The following is a 17685-nucleotide window of genomic DNA, read 5'->3' on the forward strand; positions in this document are numbered from 1 at the left end:
ACAACTGATCAAACAACAGGTCAAACCAATTTCTTTCCACAGGGAGTACCCAGGGGTTCATTTCAGGATAAATTTCTGTAACACGCCCATACTGTAAATTACACCTAGCATTACTAAAGGCTCCACGATACATGCCAACCCATTTCCCATTACAGAAAACAGGGGAGCCACTGTCCCCATTTATACCTGCTTTAGACAATATGAATTCGGCCTCACACATATGAGGCTTCATATTTGGATATGGGCGAATGACTCTACATTCCTGCTTTTGAAAATGTCCAGAGTCTGTTACTGTATAAAAATATACATGATCATCTTCATGAACGTTTCCAATCTGGTTTTGTAATCCGTTACCCAGTAGATCAGTGTTTCCAAGCAGTTTAAGAAAGGCCTGATCTCTGTCTGGGTAAGTTTTGCAATTTTTACTGAATTGGGCTTCATAAGCTACCAAACCTTTTTTGGTGGGAAAGAGAACAAGTATGTTTGAATTATACTGTTCTTTTAGAACATGATGTGCGGTAAGGACCCACCCGTCTCCGTAGTAGGTCCCTAAACCACTAACAATCACGTCTTTATCATTCTTTATTTTTATAATGCATGGATTATCATTTGGTATTTGTAGTTTATTGGGAATAAATGGAGTAATTTTTTTGTTTTCATAATAAATGGGTCCATTTGATGTATAGTAGTAGAATAGTCTCTGTAGTTGTTCAAAAAAACTTTGAATCATTTTCAAAAAATTAAATCTTTTAAAAACAAAAGGATATGATGAACTGTGGAATGTATAAATAAACATAGTTGTATTGCAAAATTATTTTACAAATTTAAGTTGCTTCAATTATCTTGATGTTAAGTTGATGTCAGGCTAAAATGTTGGAATCCTGTAAAAACAGAAATAAGACTGATTAATAATTGACTCTTTTTAATCAAATAGTTCTTAACCAGTTGAGGAGTGAAAATGTAATTCTAGACAATAAATTGAAGCTAATATAATTGGTGAGAATTACATTAAGGATATGTTTTCCGAATAATATGACCACTCAAAACTAGATATGACTGTATAGGACTAGCTCACTGGCAGGTAGTGGTGTTATCTGTTGCGCCACACCAACCAGATGTGGTATTATTACTAGTAAACATTTAATATTTCATATCTGAAAATAGTAATCCGAAATAATAATAATAAAAGTTATTTATAAAGCACTTTTCATATACAGAAGTGTCTGCAGTGTGGAACTAGTTCATAGTTAAACATGAAAAGTGTTTATTGTGCCGTTAAGCTCGCCACCATTACATAGTGGAAAGCCCCTGTATCCGTGCTAAAAGAAGCAGCGGTATGAAACCAAAAGGCATTTTAAAAGGGTTTTTTAACATGACTTTTTCTAAATCTTCAGGTAATAATACTTCCAACATATCTAAGCTAAACCACTTTTATTATGTATAAAAATGAAAATCAGATCAATACTCAACATTAAAGTACACTAATCAAATTAGGACATCACTACCATTTTATAACACAGTTCCAAAAAAATAAAGAATATATACTTTCTCAGGTACACAGATCTACTTCATATTTACTTCAGATATCATATTTCAGTAAAAGGTTTAGAAATGGCAGAGCAAAGCCAGGCACCTACCTGTGATGATCTTCGTCTGAATGCAAGTCAGGAAGTGCCTCTTATATTGAATGTGGTGGCCACCCCCACTCTTTAAGACTGGATTGACAAATCATTAATAGTTCAGGTTTTGAGTGGCACCTTCATGTCTCTGACTCTCTGAATACATATCAAACGAAATTGCTGTGATTCCACCTTTCGTTTAGGACTGTTTAGTGAAACTACTTTTAGGTGCTGGTTCCTCCGTTCTCTGCTTAACAATATTTGTAGATGTTCATTACATTCTATAGTTTCTTATAGTCAGATTTACAACCTGTGATTTCCATTCATGTCTGGTTTTGTAGACCGTTTGTAATGTGGTGCTCACTTAGAGCGGGGTTTGAACCCAGGCCGCCGTGTTGGAGGGCCGGCGCGCTACTGAGTGAGCTACCACGATCACGTGGCCAACGGGCCCAAGTGCAGAGTCTTTAATCTTAGAGCAGGTAAAACGGAAATGAGACATAAACCACCCGGGACTCGAACCCAGGCCGCCGCGTCGCGAGACCAGTTATCGAAGCGGCCAACAGAAGAAACGTAAAGGGGTGGATTTAATAAACAAGGAGACGTCACATCTAACGCGAAATAAAGGCGGGAAAACTAAGGACACCAGGGGAGAGCTGGCTACCTCTTTAACACTACAGGGAAATACAACTAAGGGGCAAAAAGGATCTCCCAAAAGAAACCAGAAAACTGAGAAGTTACAGGGAAGACAGACACTCCTGCCTTCCTCTGGTACACACACACACAGACAGACACACAGACAGACACACAGACAGACACACACAGACACACACAGACACACACAGACACACACAGACACACACAGACACACACAGACACACACAGACTTGGGAGAGACACATGAAGGGGAGTGACACACTAAAAAAAAAATCAAATCAAATCAAATTTTATTTGTCACATACATAGTCATACACAGTATAACTTGCAGTGAAATGCTTTTTTGACAGTCTGCTCACATCAAGCTATACAATAAAAATCTACATTTAAACTTAACTAAACCTTAACTTAATGAAGTAAAGTGCAAAAATGCAAAAGAAAAATAAAATAAAAATGAAGAAAATAAAAATAGAATAAGTTACATTTAAGTTAAGAATAGAATATAAAAATGAAAATATAGAAATATAAGCAAAAAAAAGTACAGAATACAAATATACAAATATATATACAGAGATGAAATAGTGCGTGTGTGTGTGTGTGTGTATATATATATACACATACATATACATATGTACATATTTATCTGTATGTGAGTGTATGTGTGAGTTAAAAGAAATATTTTCATTGTTGTCCGTAGTGTGTTTTCCGTGAGCCATGGTTGTGTATTGTAGTGAGTGAGGGTCCAGTTTGTGTATGTAGATACTTTGATTTAGTGTCCTAAGTCCCTGTCCCCATTCAAGGCACGGATGGCTTGTGGAAAGAAGCTCCTCCTCATTCTCTCTGTGTTAGCCTTCAGGGTTCTTAAGCGTTTCCCCGATGGCAACAGAGAGAACAGTCCATTGTTGGGATGACTGGGGTCCTTCACAATCTTCTTGGCCTTGGTCCAACACCGCTTCTTGTAGATGGACTGCAGGTCAGGAAACTCCATCCTAGTGATTCGCTCTGCTGAACGTCTCACTCGTCGTAGCGCTTGCCTGTCCTGCTTGGTGCTGTTCCCAAACCAGACTGTGATGTTCCCCGTAAGGATGCTCTCGATGGTGCAGGAGTAGAAGGATCGTAGTACCTTGGAGGGCAGTCTGAAGTCCCTCAGTCGTCTCAGGTGGTATAGGCGCTGACGAGCCTTCTTCGTTATGGTGTTGATGTGGCAACTCCATGACAGGTCCTGAGAGATGGTCACTCCAAGGTATTTGAAGCTTCCTACCCTATCCACCGCCGTTCCACTGATGTGGACAGGTTGGTAGCTCCTCTGCTGTTTCCTGCTAAAGTCCACAATCAGCTCCTTCGTTTTGCTGGCATTTAGCTGGAGATTATTATCCTGGCACCAGTTCTCCAGGGTTCTAATCTCTTCCAGGTAGGCCTTCTCGTTATTTCCTGAGATCAGGCCCACCACAACTGTGTCATCAGCAAACTTAATGATGTTGGTGGAGCTGGAAGTGGCTTTGCAGTCTGAGGTGTACAGCGAGTACAGCAGAGGGCTAAGGACACAGCCCTGAGGGGCTCCGGTACTGAGGGTGAGGGTGGGTGAGACATGCTTGCCTACCCGAACAGCTTGTGGTCTGTTAGTCAGGAAGTTGGAGATCCAGTCACAGATGGATGGGTGGAGACCTAGATCTTCCAGCTTTGTGGTGAGTCTTGAGGGAATAATAGTGTTAAATGCTGAACTGTAGTCCACAAACAGCATTTTAACATAATTACCCCTCCCAGCATCCAGATGTGTCATCGATGTGTGGAGAAGGTGAGCGATGGCATCATCTGTGGAACGGTTTGGACGGTATGCAAACTGAAACGGGTCCAGGGTGTCGGGCAGCGTGGATGTGATGAAGTCTCTCACCAGCTTCTCGAAGCACTTCATCATGACTGATGTGAGGGCGACTGGGCGGTAGTCGTTGAGGCAGGCTGGCTGTGGTTTCTTCGGGACAGGAACGATGATGGACTGTTTGAAGCACGATGGAACAATCCCCTGCGTCAGTGAGAGATTGAAGATGTCCGTGAATACCGGGGCTAGCTGATCTGCACAGGCTTTTAGGACTCGACCACAGATGCCATCGGGTCCCGCAGCCTTCCTGGTATTCACTCTTCTGAACACCCGCCGTACATCTCTCTCTGTGATGGTGAAGGCTCTTTGTTCTCTGACGTGCTCCTCTATATCAGCTGTGCCGGTGTCACTGTAGTTAACGTTGCCGGCTGCAGCATCAAAGCGAGCATAAAAGGTGTTTAGCTCGTTCGCCAGAGATAAGTCTGCACTTCCCAGTCCACAGGGTGGGCTCCTATAGTCCGTTATTGTTCTCAGTCCCTGCCACAGGCTCCTAGAGTCGTTTTGCTGGAACTGGGACTCTAGTTTCCTCCCGTAGCGCTGCTTCGCCTCCTTTACCGCCTTCCTTACTCCATATGACGCAGACTTGTATTCCTGCATATCTCCGCTGATCAGTCCCGTGTTGTAGGCAGCAGTGCGGGCATTCAGAGCCTCCCGGATGCTTTTATCCACCCAGGGCTTCTGATTGGGAAATGTTTTGATTGTAGATTTCTGGACGGTGTCGTCCGCTACTTTCCCGATAAAACCCACAACCGCTTCCGTAAACATGTTGACATCATCGGAGCTGCGCCGGAACATGTCCCAGTCCGCGTCATCAAGAGCGTCCTGCAGCGTGGCCACTGATTGGTCCGTCCAGCGCTCGACCTCTCTCACCACCGGAAGCTCTTGCTTCAGCCTTTGTTTATATACACACTCAGCCTTCCACTCGAGACTACACAGACACACAGACACACACACCACCAGAGTCAAAAGATCCAGCAGCCAGGGCAACTGGATCTGTGTGCCTATATAACCTACTGCCCAGGTGTAGGGAATTGGGCTCAATCACTGGCTGGGGTGACTCGAGGCCTCCCCCTGGTAGCAGGGGGAGGCCTTGCCCTAGAGCCACCCCTTACACCGTTACCCAGTGGATCAGTATTTCCAAGACTTAACAAGGTTGTGCAGTATTTTGTGAATTCAGCTTTGTGGACCAGAGAACCTTCTTCAGTGGGAAACCACATGACCACGAAGCTCTTTCATCTAACGCTATGCTCAACCTGCCCTGCAAAGATCTCTTCTTCTCCTTCGTGTCAATGGTGTTTCACAACCAGTCTTTAAAGTAAAAACCATCAGAGCCAAGCTGCTACAACATACAGTTATACTTAAGGGAAATACCTTTTAATAATTAATAAAAATATTTGAAAAAGATCAATAAATGTGTACAAGCATCCATCATGCTTCTTTTTTAACAATATGTGGAATGAAATGCTTATACCATCCAGCAAGACCCCAAAAAAACGGCTTTAATGAATGGCTCAGAATTTTTTGTATTTGTGGCTTGATGAGACTATTTCCTAAAACATAAACTACATGCTTTGCAAGAAACACTTGGCAGGGTTTATGGTTAAGCCAACATCTTTAATACGCTGGATCACTGCTTGTCCTGACAAGAACATAGAGAAGTTCTAAATGACTGCTCACCCTCTTTACTCTTGGGTGTATGTCTTCTAAAGAGGTGTGTTGGCTCACCTCCCCCTGTAACACGTGGAACTGGTGTTGTAAGGACCTTATCTTTTGTCGAGCGCCCTACCATCAGAGCCGGGCTGCTTCAGAATACAGCAGGGATGTTGAATACCTTATAATAATAATAATAATAATAATAATAATAATATAAAGTAATTCTTTTATACAAGCAACCATCTCCTTTCCAGCACCTACTGTCTGTATACTGACAGGTGCAAGTTGCAACTTCAAATGATTTAGTAAGCAGATGAGCTTTACAACATAAATACCTATAAATACTTAGTGTAATTAGTGTAAACCAGCAGGTCAGACTGAACAGACTGGTATGACCAAGCTGGTCAATGTGCTTGACCAGCATGACCATGCCTGACCATGTCTGGTGAAGGTGCACGTATTTGTCGCTGTACTGTGTACAGCGAAATGTGACCTCTGCATTTTACCCATCTGTGGTAATGAACACACACACACACACACACACTAGTGAACTAGGGGCAGTGCGCACACACACCCAAAGCAGTGGGCAGACAACTCCAGCACCCGGAGACAAGAAAGAGAGAGGGGCTTTGCTCAAGGGCCCAATAGTGGCAGCTTGCCGAGCCCAGAAATCAGACCCACAACCCTGTCATCAATAGGCCAGAGCTCTAACCGCTGAGCCACCACTGCCTGTTGACCAGTTCAGCTCATGACCAGCATAGGGTATGTTGGTATGTGATGGCTTAGCTGGTCAACCAGCATGACTGAGCTGACCAATCTAGTCGACCAGTATAACCTGTGTGATGACCAGCTTGGTTACGTTTGTCATGCTCATATGCCGTACTGGTAAATAGCTTAACCAGCTGGTTGACGAGCGTGGGGTATGTTTTCACCTGGATGATCAGATTTTCAACCACACTGACAATCAAAGACAAGCAGCAGAAACTGGTCTTGAGGCTGGACTTTTCAGCAGGGAAGAGACTGTGTCAAACAGAACTGGAGCCAGGCCTTCAGTTCAGGCCTCAGAAAAACCCAGCTGTATGACAATCCTAATCCTATGAGATCAGTTAAATACGTTTACTACTAGTTTAAAGCAAGCATGCTGAATTCAACTGAACCAAGATTACAGACAGGTCTTTTTTCAATTCTCAGAAATCATTAGGCCTTCTTTGAAGACCTAGCAGGCTCAGAAGGTTCCCCACTGGGGCAAATGGACTTCCTCCTGGGAGGCTTAGTTGTAACCACACCCAGCTGCCTGCCGGGTTAATTACACAAGGGGCAAAATAAATGACTGAGGAGGCACAACATTTTTCACCCTGTGGACGGCTAATAAGTAAGTGATATTAGGCTAATAGGCTGTTTAGCATCAGTGCTAACTCAGTTCACTAGGACTAGACTTGCCTCATATGGATTTAAAGCACAGACCCTAAATGTTTAGCTATGTTTAAATCTTACCATTGAATAGCCAGCTTTATGTAGGGTGTAGTGTAGCACTGCAGGAGGGAGACAGCGTGGGAAACTTCATAAACACTGAAAGGAAAATGTCTTTGTTGTCTAAAGAGAAATGAAAGCAGGTCACAGCTTAGTATTAAGGGAATATCACTGATTCCCTGAACTTGGATCCTGAGTGATGCCATCATTTCTTAAGTAACTGTATTATTACTCCATGCAAGAAATCACCTCGTGGAGTCTCATTGATCATGAGAAAGGTTAAAAATCAGCCAAGAACTACATGGGAGGAGCTGGTTAATGATCTCAAGGCAGCTGGGACCACAGTCTCCAAAAAAAACCCAGGCTCATGTCTCACGCCTCAAGTTCACCAATTTAGATATTAATGACTCGGAGAGAGACTGGGAGAAGGTGCTGTGGTCAGAAGATACCAAAATTGAGCTCTTTGGCCTCAACTCAACTCGACGTGTTTGGAGGAAGAACAATACAGAATATGACCCTAAGAACACCATCCCCACCGTCAAGCATGGTGGTGGATATTGGATATTATGTTTTGGGGGTGTTTTTCTTTTAAGGGCACAGGCCAACTTCACTGCATCGACAGGAAGATGAACGGGGCCATGTACCGCAAAATCCTGGGTGACAACCTCCTTGCCTCTGTCAGGGCACTGAAAATGGGTCATAGATGGGTCTTCCAGCATGACAACGACCCAAAACATACAGCCAAAGAAACAAAGGAGTGGCTTCATAGGAACATATCAAGGTCATGGAATGGCCTAGCCAGTCTCCTGACCTCAATCCCATAGAAAATCTGTGGAGAGAGCTGAAGCTTCGCGTTTCCAAATGCACGAGATGATCTGCAGAGAGGAGTGGTTTATTACCCTGAAGTGTGTTCAAACCTTATAAAAAACTACAAGAAACATCTGACTGCTGTGCTTGCCAACAAGGGTTTTGCCACCAAGTATTAAATTATGTTTTACTAGGGGGTCAAATACTTATTTTCTTCAATGAAATTCAAGTTAATTTTTATTTCTCATTTCATGTAATTTTCTCAGTTTTTCTTTTGATATTCTATGTGTCACAGTTAAAATAAAACTGGCATAAAATTATGAGACGTTTCATTTATTTTTTTGTATTAAAACTTTTAAAGTCAGTGGAGGGTCAAATACTTATTTCCTCCACTGTATATATATAGAATATGTATAAGAAGTAGTACACAGCCTACACACAAGTTAAAGCATGGCAAAGGCACAGAGTAACCAATTGTAACTAATGTACTTAAGTACCCCCAAAATCCTGCCAGTAACCTGCATGCAAGTTGAGTCAAGTGGGCGGTGCACCTGCCACTGTGCAGAGCTCCTTACAAAAAATAATCTAAAAGAAAGCGTCACAACAAGAAAACCTACATTTGTCCCAAACTCAGCGTTTAAAGTCTGCTACAGAACATCTAACAAAGGCCAGACAAAGGCACACCTTGCCAACTGTGAAGCCGTTGGGGGATCTATCATGATTTGGGGTTGTCTTGCCACCAGTTGCACTGGCAGTATTGCACAAGTGGAGGACCAATGAATTCCACAAAGCACCAGCAAATCCTGGATGCAAATGTCAAACTATCTGCAACTATCTCGAGGAACATGGCATCTCAAATCCAGCATGGGCTATCTGGAGAGCCATAAACTGGAGCTTTTGGAGCTTAATCTAAACATTATAGGACGTTTCTGAATAGATCTTAAACGAGCTGTGCAGCAAGATGACCCAAATTCACTGGCACGTGTTAGTCAGTCATGATGTTGTGCTCAACCGAGAACTGGTGAGGCCACAAGTGTGGTGGTTACAGATTTGTGATTTGTGGCTTTGTAGCATAGATTGGGACATAACAGAACACCTTCAAAGCTGACTCAGATATTTGCTTCAACTGAACTGGAAACATGGCGACCCGGAAATGTGACAACCTGATGCACAGCAGTGAGCGCTAATTGAAGCCTAGCAAACCAGTATCATCAGAATCAACAGTATCATCATCAACACATATGTAATGGTACTGTTTTCAAAAAGCTGGTGTACCAACTTTACTGTACCAAGACTCTGAATGTAATTGCAGACTAGTGGATTTTCAAATATATACGTTATACATGTGTTAAAGACATTTAGAAGAAACACTAACTCTGTTGTATTTGTTTAAGTGATAGTTTTGGTGATTATTTTTAATTTTAAGATTGTTAATGCCTGGTTATTGGAGTTAAGCAGTTTCACAGTAATTGGTATATCTATTTTCTTTTAAATACAGTTTTTAAGTACATGTTCAACAACTGAAGCTGAAGCCGGATCTTCTCTTTAGCTTACATCTGTGTCTGCTTTCACTTCTGCTGAGAGGAAACGTGGTTTGTACTGTGCCTACGGATGTACTACCGACACAACCAAGACAACCAGGTCTAATCAGTATCAGTGAAGCCTGAGTGTGCTGTAGACAATAATTACAACGTGTTGAGCAGATGTCTTTATTTGACAAATCAATTTGTCTATAAGTACAGAAAATGTAAAGAGACTGCAAGCGTTCTGTCATCATTGTCTTGTCTTCTACGTAGTCCAGGCATGCAGGTGTTCAGCCTCAAGCCTTTAGCTTCAAGATCACAGAGGTGGGTTAAGTAATCTGGGGTCGTAGCGCATACTTGCAGGCTCCTATCGCTGTACTTGCAAGCCATCTCTTTGCCAAATCAGCATGCTGCCCGTCATTATTCGTATGTTGAGCTGAGCACAGCTATAAAAAGCCGCGGTTCTGCATTAAATGCCAAAATCTTTGTTCCATATTGTGAACTTGAGAAATTCATCCATGCTGATCATTCTCTAGTCTTAGAAAATCTAATTTGTCTAAGGGTTATTTTTCCAGCAGGGAATTAAAAGAGGTCCTTAGGAGCATATACTTCTGCACCACACCCATACTCCATACTAGGACTATCAGTACTGAAGGATCCACGATAAACACCAATTAATTTTCCATTGCAGAAAACAGGGGAGCCACTGTCCCCATATCTACCTGCTTTAGACAATATGAATTCGGCCTCACTCATATGAGGCTCCCTATTTGGATTTAGGCGAATGACTCTACATTCCTGCTTTTGAAAATGTCTAGAGTCTGTTAATGTATAAAAATATACATGATCATCTTCATGAACGTTTCCTATCTGGTTTTGTAATCCGTTTAAGAAAGGCCTGATCCGCAGTTTAAGAAAGGCCTGATTTACTGAATTGGGCTTCATAAGCTACCAAACCTTTTTTGGTGGGAAAGAGAACAAGTATGGTTGAATTATACTGTTCTTTTAGAACATGATGTGCGGTAAGGACCCACCCGTCTCCGTAGTAGGCCCCTAAACCACTAATAATGACTTCTTTATCATTCATTATTTTTATAATGCATGGAGTATCAGTTGGTATTTGTAGTTTATTGGGAATAAATGGTGTAATTGTTTTGTTTTCATAATAAATGGGTCCATTTGACATGTAGTAGTAGAATAGTCTCTGTAGTTGATCTCCAAAAAAACTTTGAATCATTTTCAAACAATGAATCATTTTAGAAACTTAGAAATATCACAAAGGGATAGGATGAACTGTGGAATGTATAAATAAATATAGTTGAAGTGTTGCAAAATTAGTTTACAAATTTAAGTTGCTTCAATTAGCTTGATGTTAAGTTGATGTCAGGTTAAAATGATGGAATCCTGTAAAAACAGAAATAATGAGACTGCAACTGCCTAGATTGACCATTAATTTAAAGAATATACATTTTCTTTTCTTCTTCTCTGCACAGAAATACAAGTATACAACAGTAGTATAGAGTTTCATAAGAACTTCCATAAGAATACAAAGTTGTCCTTTGTAGTTAGTATTAGTGTTATCCTGCCATAGAGTAATTACCCGAGCCTCACCACAGGTCATGACATGTTGTGCAAATAACAAATAAATCCTGACCTAATTGAACTATAAAAGGTTAAAGAATGAAACACTAATTCTTTTGTGTTGGTTTAACTAATAGTATTAGTAAATTTTGCTAAAAGAAGATTTTTTTTGTTTAAGATAATTTGGTATTTTTAATGCTGTTATTGGAATTGAGCAAATACTTTGTTTTGGCTTAATGTGTTGATATAAATTAATGTATGTATTACATACAAAATGTTTTTTATAGTGTTTAAAACTTTTTTCACTTCCTCTAAGGAATGTACCCCTGGCCCTGAGACAGGTAACACATGAATACAACCAATGAGATCAAGATGACCAGGTCTAATGGTATTATTTAGTCTGAATGTGCTGTTGAAAATGATCTCAACGTGCTGAGCAAATTTCTTCATTTGACAAATTTTATTTGACAATTTTACAAGTACAGAGAGAAAGAACTTGTACGTTTCAGTTGTATTCTGTTCGCATTCTCCTCGCTGTTGTCTTCCATGTTGTTCAGGCTTTCAGGTGTTTGAATCAGCTTCAGCTTCCAGGTCATGAAAATGGATTAAGATGTCTGGGGTGTTTCGATGAAGCGAAGGTCGGCTCATCCAGAGCTCTCTCTTGGTCATTCCATCTCTGTACTTGTAAGCCGTTTTCCTAACTGGTGAATCAGAACTTAACTTTGCCTACACCCAGATTTCTTCAGAAATCCCAAACAACTGATCAAACAACAGGTCAAACCAATTTCTTTCCACAGGGAGTACCCAGGGGTTCATTTCAGGATAAATTTCTGTAACACGCCCATACTGTAAATTACACCTAGCATTACTAAAGGCTCCACGATACATGCCAACCCATTTCCCATTACAGAAAACAGGGGAGCCACTGTCCCCATTTATACCTGCTTTAGACAATATGAATTCGGCCTCACACATATGAGGCTTCATATTTGGATATGGGCGAATGACTCTACATTCCTGCTTTTGAAAATGTCCAGAGTCTGTTACTGTATAAAAATATACATGATCATCTTCATGAACGTTTCCAATCTGGTTTTGTAATCCGTTACCCAGTAGATCAGTGTTTCCAAGCAGTTTAAGAAAGGCCTGATCTCTGTCTGGGTAAGTTTTGCAATTTTTACTGAATTGGGCTTCATAAGCTACCAAACCTTTTTTGGTGGGAAAGAGAACAAGTATGTTTGAATTATACTGTTCTTTTAGAACATGATGTGCGGTAAGGACCCACCCGTCTCCGTAGTAGGTCCCTAAACCACTAACAATCACGTCTTTATCATTCTTTATTTTTATAATGCATGGATTATCATTTGGTATTTGTAGTTTATTGGGAATAAATGGAGTAATTTTTTTGTTTTCATAATAAATGGGTCCATTTGATGTATAGTAGTAGAATAGTCTCTGTAGTTGTTCAAAAAAACTTTGAATCATTTTCAAAAAATTAAATCTTTTAAAAACAAAAGGATATGATGAACTGTGGAATGTATAAATAAACATAGTTGTATTGCAAAATTATTTTACAAATTTAAGTTGCTTCAATTATCTTGATGTTAAGTTGATGTCAGGCTAAAATGTTGGAATCCTGTAAAAACAGAAATAAGACTGATTAATAATTGACTCTTTTTAATCAAATAGTTCTTAACCAGTTGAGGAGTGAAAATGTAATTCTAGACAATAAATTGAAGCTAATATAATTGGTGAGAATTACATTAAGGATATGTTTTCCGAATAATATGACCACTCAAAACTAGATATGACTGTATAGGACTAGCTCACTGGCAGGTAGTGGTGTTATCTGTTGCGCCACACCAACCAGATGTGGTATTATTACTAGTAAACATTTAATATTTCATATCTGAAAATAGTAATCCGAAATAATAATAATAAAAGTTATTTATAAAGCACTTTTCATATACAGAAGTGTCTGCAGTGTGGAACTAGTTCATAGTTAAACATGAAAAGTGTTTATTGTGCCGTTAAGCTCGCCACCATTACATAGTGGAAAGCCCCTGTATCCGTGCTAAAAGAAGCAGCGGTATGAAACCAAAAGGCATTTTAAAAGGGTTTTTTAACATGACTTTTTCTAAATCTTCAGGTAATAATACTTCCAACATATCTAAGCTAAACCACTTTTATTATGTATAAAAATGAAAATCAGATCAATACTCAACATTAAAGTACACTAATCAAATTAGGACATCACTACCATTTTATAACACAGTTCCAAAAAAATAAAGAATATATACTTTCTCAGGTACACAGATCTACTTCATATTTACTTCAGATATCATATTTCAGTAAAAGGTTTAGAAATGGCAGAGCAAAGCCAGGCACCTACCTGTGATGATCTTCGTCTGAATGCAAGTCAGGAAGTGCCTCTTATATTGAATGTGGTGGCCACCCCCACTCTTTAAGACTGGATTGACAAATCATTAATAGTTCAGGTTTTGAGTGGCACCTTCATGTCTCTGACTCTCTGAATACATATCAAACGAAATTGCTGTGATTCCACCTTTCGTTTAGGACTGTTTAGTGAAACTACTTTTAGGTGCTGGTTCCTCCGTTCTCTGCTTAACAATATTTGTAGATGTTCATTACATTCTATAGTTTCTTATAGTCAGATTTACAACCTGTGATTTCCATTCATGTCTGGTTTTGTAGACCGTTTGTAATGTGGTGCTCACTTAGAGCGGGGTTTGAACCCAGGCCGCCGTGTTGGAGGGCCGGCGCGCTACTGAGTGAGCTACCACGATCACGTGGCCAACGGGCCCAAGTGCAGAGTCTTTAATCTTAGAGCAGGTAAAACGGAAATGAGACATAAACCACCCGGGACTCGAACCCAGGCCGCCGCGTCGCGAGACCAGTTATCGAAGCGGCCAACAGAAGAAACGTAAAGGGGTGGATTTAATAAACAAGGAGACGTCACATCTAACGCGAAATAAAGGCGGGAAAACTAAGGACACCAGGGGAGAGCTGGCTACCTCTTTAACACTACAGGGAAATACAACTAAGGGGCAAAAAGGATCTCCCAAAAGAAACCAGAAAACTGAGAAGTTACAGGGAAGACAGACACTCCTGCCTTCCTCTGGTACACACACACACAGACAGACACACAGACAGACACACACACAGACACACACAGACACACACAGACACACACAGACACACACAGACACACACAGACTTGGGAGAGACACATGAAGGGGAGTGACACACTAAAAAAAAAATCAAATCAAATCAAATTTTATTTGTCACATACATAGTCATACACAGTATAACTTGCAGTGAAATGCTTTTTTGACAGTCTGCTCACATCAAGCTATACAATAAAAATCTACATTTAAACTTAACTAAACCTTAACTTAATGAAGTAAAGTGCAAAAATGCAAAAGAAAAATAAAATAAAAATGAAGAAAATAAAAATAGAATAAGTTACATTTAAGTTAAGAATAGAATATAAAAATGAAAATATAGAAATATAAGCAAAAAAAAGTACAGAATACAAATATACAAATATATATACAGAGATGAAATAGTGCGTGTGTGTGTGTGTGTGTATATATATATACACATACATATACATATGTACATATTTATCTGTATGTGAGTGTATGTGTGAGTTAAAAGAAATATTTTCATTGTTGTCCGTAGTGTGTTTTCCGTGAGCCATGGTTGTGTATTGTAGTGAGTGAGGGTCCAGTTTGTGTATGTAGATACTTTGATTTAGTGTCCTAAGTCCCTGTCCCCATTCAAGGCACGGATGGCTTGTGGAAAGAAGCTCCTCCTCATTCTCTCTGTGTTAGCCTTCAGGGTTCTTAAGCGTTTCCCCGATGGCAACAGAGAGAACAGTCCATTGTTGGGATGACTGGGGTCCTTCACAATCTTCTTGGCCTTGGTCCAACACCGCTTCTTGTAGATGGACTGCAGGTCAGGAAACTCCATCCTAGTGATTCGCTCTGCTGAACGTCTCACTCGTCGTAGCGCTTGCCTGTCCTGCTTGGTGCTGTTCCCAAACCAGACTGTGATGTTCCCCGTAAGGATGCTCTCGATGGTGCAGGAGTAGAAGGATCGTAGTACCTTGGAGGGCAGTCTGAAGTCCCTCAGTCGTCTCAGGTGGTATAGGCGCTGACGAGCCTTCTTCGTTATGGTGTTGATGTGGCAACTCCATGACAGGTCCTGAGAGATGGTCACTCCAAGGTATTTGAAGCTTCCTACCCTATCCACCGCCGTTCCACTGATGTGGACAGGTTGGTAGCTCCTCTGCTGTTTCCTGCTAAAGTCCACAATCAGCTCCTTCGTTTTGCTGGCATTTAGCTGGAGATTATTATCCTGGCACCAGTTCTCCAGGGTTCTAATCTCTTCCAGGTAGGCCTTCTCGTTATTTCCTGAGATCAGGCCCACCACAACTGTGTCATCAGCAAACTTAATGATGTTGGTGGAGCTGGAAGTGGCTTTGCAGTCTGAGGTGTACAGCGAGTACAGCAGAGGGCTAAGGACACAGCCCTGAGGGGCTCCGGTACTGAGGGTGAGGGTGGGTGAGACATGCTTGCCTACCCGAACAGCTTGTGGTCTGTTAGTCAGGAAGTTGGAGATCCAGTCACAGATGGATGGGTGGAGACCTAGATCTTCCAGCTTTGTGGTGAGTCTTGAGGGAATAATAGTGTTAAATGCTGAACTGTAGTCCACAAACAGCATTTTAACATAATTACCCCTCCCAGCATCCAGATGTGTCATCGATGTGTGGAGAAGGTGAGCGATGGCATCATCTGTGGAACGGTTTGGACGGTATGCAAACTGAAACGGGTCCAGGGTGTCGGGCAGCGTGGATGTGATGAAGTCTCTCACCAGCTTCTCGAAGCACTTCATCATGACTGATGTGAGGGCGACTGGGCGGTAGTCGTTGAGGCAGGCTGGCTGTGGTTTCTTCGGGACAGGAACGATGATGGACTGTTTGAAGCACGATGGAACAATCCCCTGCGTCAGTGAGAGATTGAAGATGTCCGTGAATACCGGGGCTAGCTGATCTGCACAGGCTTTTAGGACTCGACCACAGATGCCATCGGGTCCCGCAGCCTTCCTGGTATTCACTCTTCTGAACACCCGCCGTACATCTCTCTCTGTGATGGTGAAGGCTCTTTGTTCTCTGACGTGCTCCTCTATATCAGCTGTGCCGGTGTCACTGTAGTTAACGTTGCCGGCTGCAGCATCAAAGCGAGCATAAAAGGTGTTTAGCTCGTTCGCCAGAGATAAGTCTGCACTTCCCAGTCCACAGGGTGGGCTCCTATAGTCCGTTATTGTTCTCAGTCCCTGCCACAGGCTCCTAGAGTCGTTTTGCTGGAACTGGGACTCTAGTTTCCTCCCGTAGCGCTGCTTCGCCTCCTTTACCGCCTTCCTTACTCCATATGACGCAGACTTGTATTCCTGCATATCTCCGCTGATCAGTCCCGTGTTGTAGGCAGCAGTGCGGGCATTCAGAGCCTCCCGGATGCTTTTATCCACCCAGGGCTTCTGATTGGGAAATGTTTTGATTGTAGATTTCTGGACGGTGTCGTCCGCTACTTTCCCGATAAAACCCACAACCGCTTCCGTAAACATGTTGACATCATCGGAGCTGCGCCGGAACATGTCCCAGTCCGCGTCATCAAGAGCGTCCTGCAGCGTGGCCACTGATTGGTCCGTCCAGCGCTCGACCTCTCTCACCACCGGAAGCTCTTGCTTCAGCCTTTGTTTATATACACACTCAGCCTTCCACTCGAGACTACACAGACACACAGACACACACACCACCAGAGTCAAAAGATCCAGCAGCCAGGGCAACTGGATCTGTGTGCCTATATAACCTACTGCCCAGGTGTAGGGAATTGGGCTCAATCACTGGCTGGGGTGACTCGAGGCCTCCCCCTGGTAGCAGGGGGAGGCCTTGCCCTAGAGCCACCCCTTACACCGTTACCCAGTGGATCAGTATTTCCAAGACTTAACAAGGTTGTGCAGTATTTTGTGAATTCAGCTTTGTGGACCAGAGAACCTTCTTCAGTGGGAAACCACATGACCACGAAGCTCTTTCATCTAACGCTATGCTCAACCTGCCCTGCAAAGATCTCTTCTTCTCCTTCGTGTCAATGGTGTTTCACAACCAGTCTTTAAAGTAAAAACCATCAGAGCCAAGCTGCTACAACATACAGTTATACTTAAGGGAAATACCTTTTAATAATTAATAAAAATATTTGAAAAAGATCAATAAATGTGTACAAGCATCCATCATGCTTCTTTTTTAACAATATGTGGAATGAAATGCTTATACCATCCAGCAAGACCCCAAAAAAACTCAAGACTGAATGGCTCAGAATTTTTTGTATTTGTGGCTTGATGAGACTATTTCCTAAAACATAAACTACATGCTTTGCAAGAAACACTTGGCAGGGTTTATGGTTAAGCCAACATCTTTAAT

Source organism: Salminus brasiliensis, chromosome 2 (assembly GCF_030463535.1).
Source record: "Salminus brasiliensis chromosome 2, fSalBra1.hap2, whole genome shotgun sequence".
In the NCBI taxonomy this organism is placed as follows: Eukaryota; Metazoa; Chordata; class Actinopteri; order Characiformes; family Bryconidae; genus Salminus; species Salminus brasiliensis.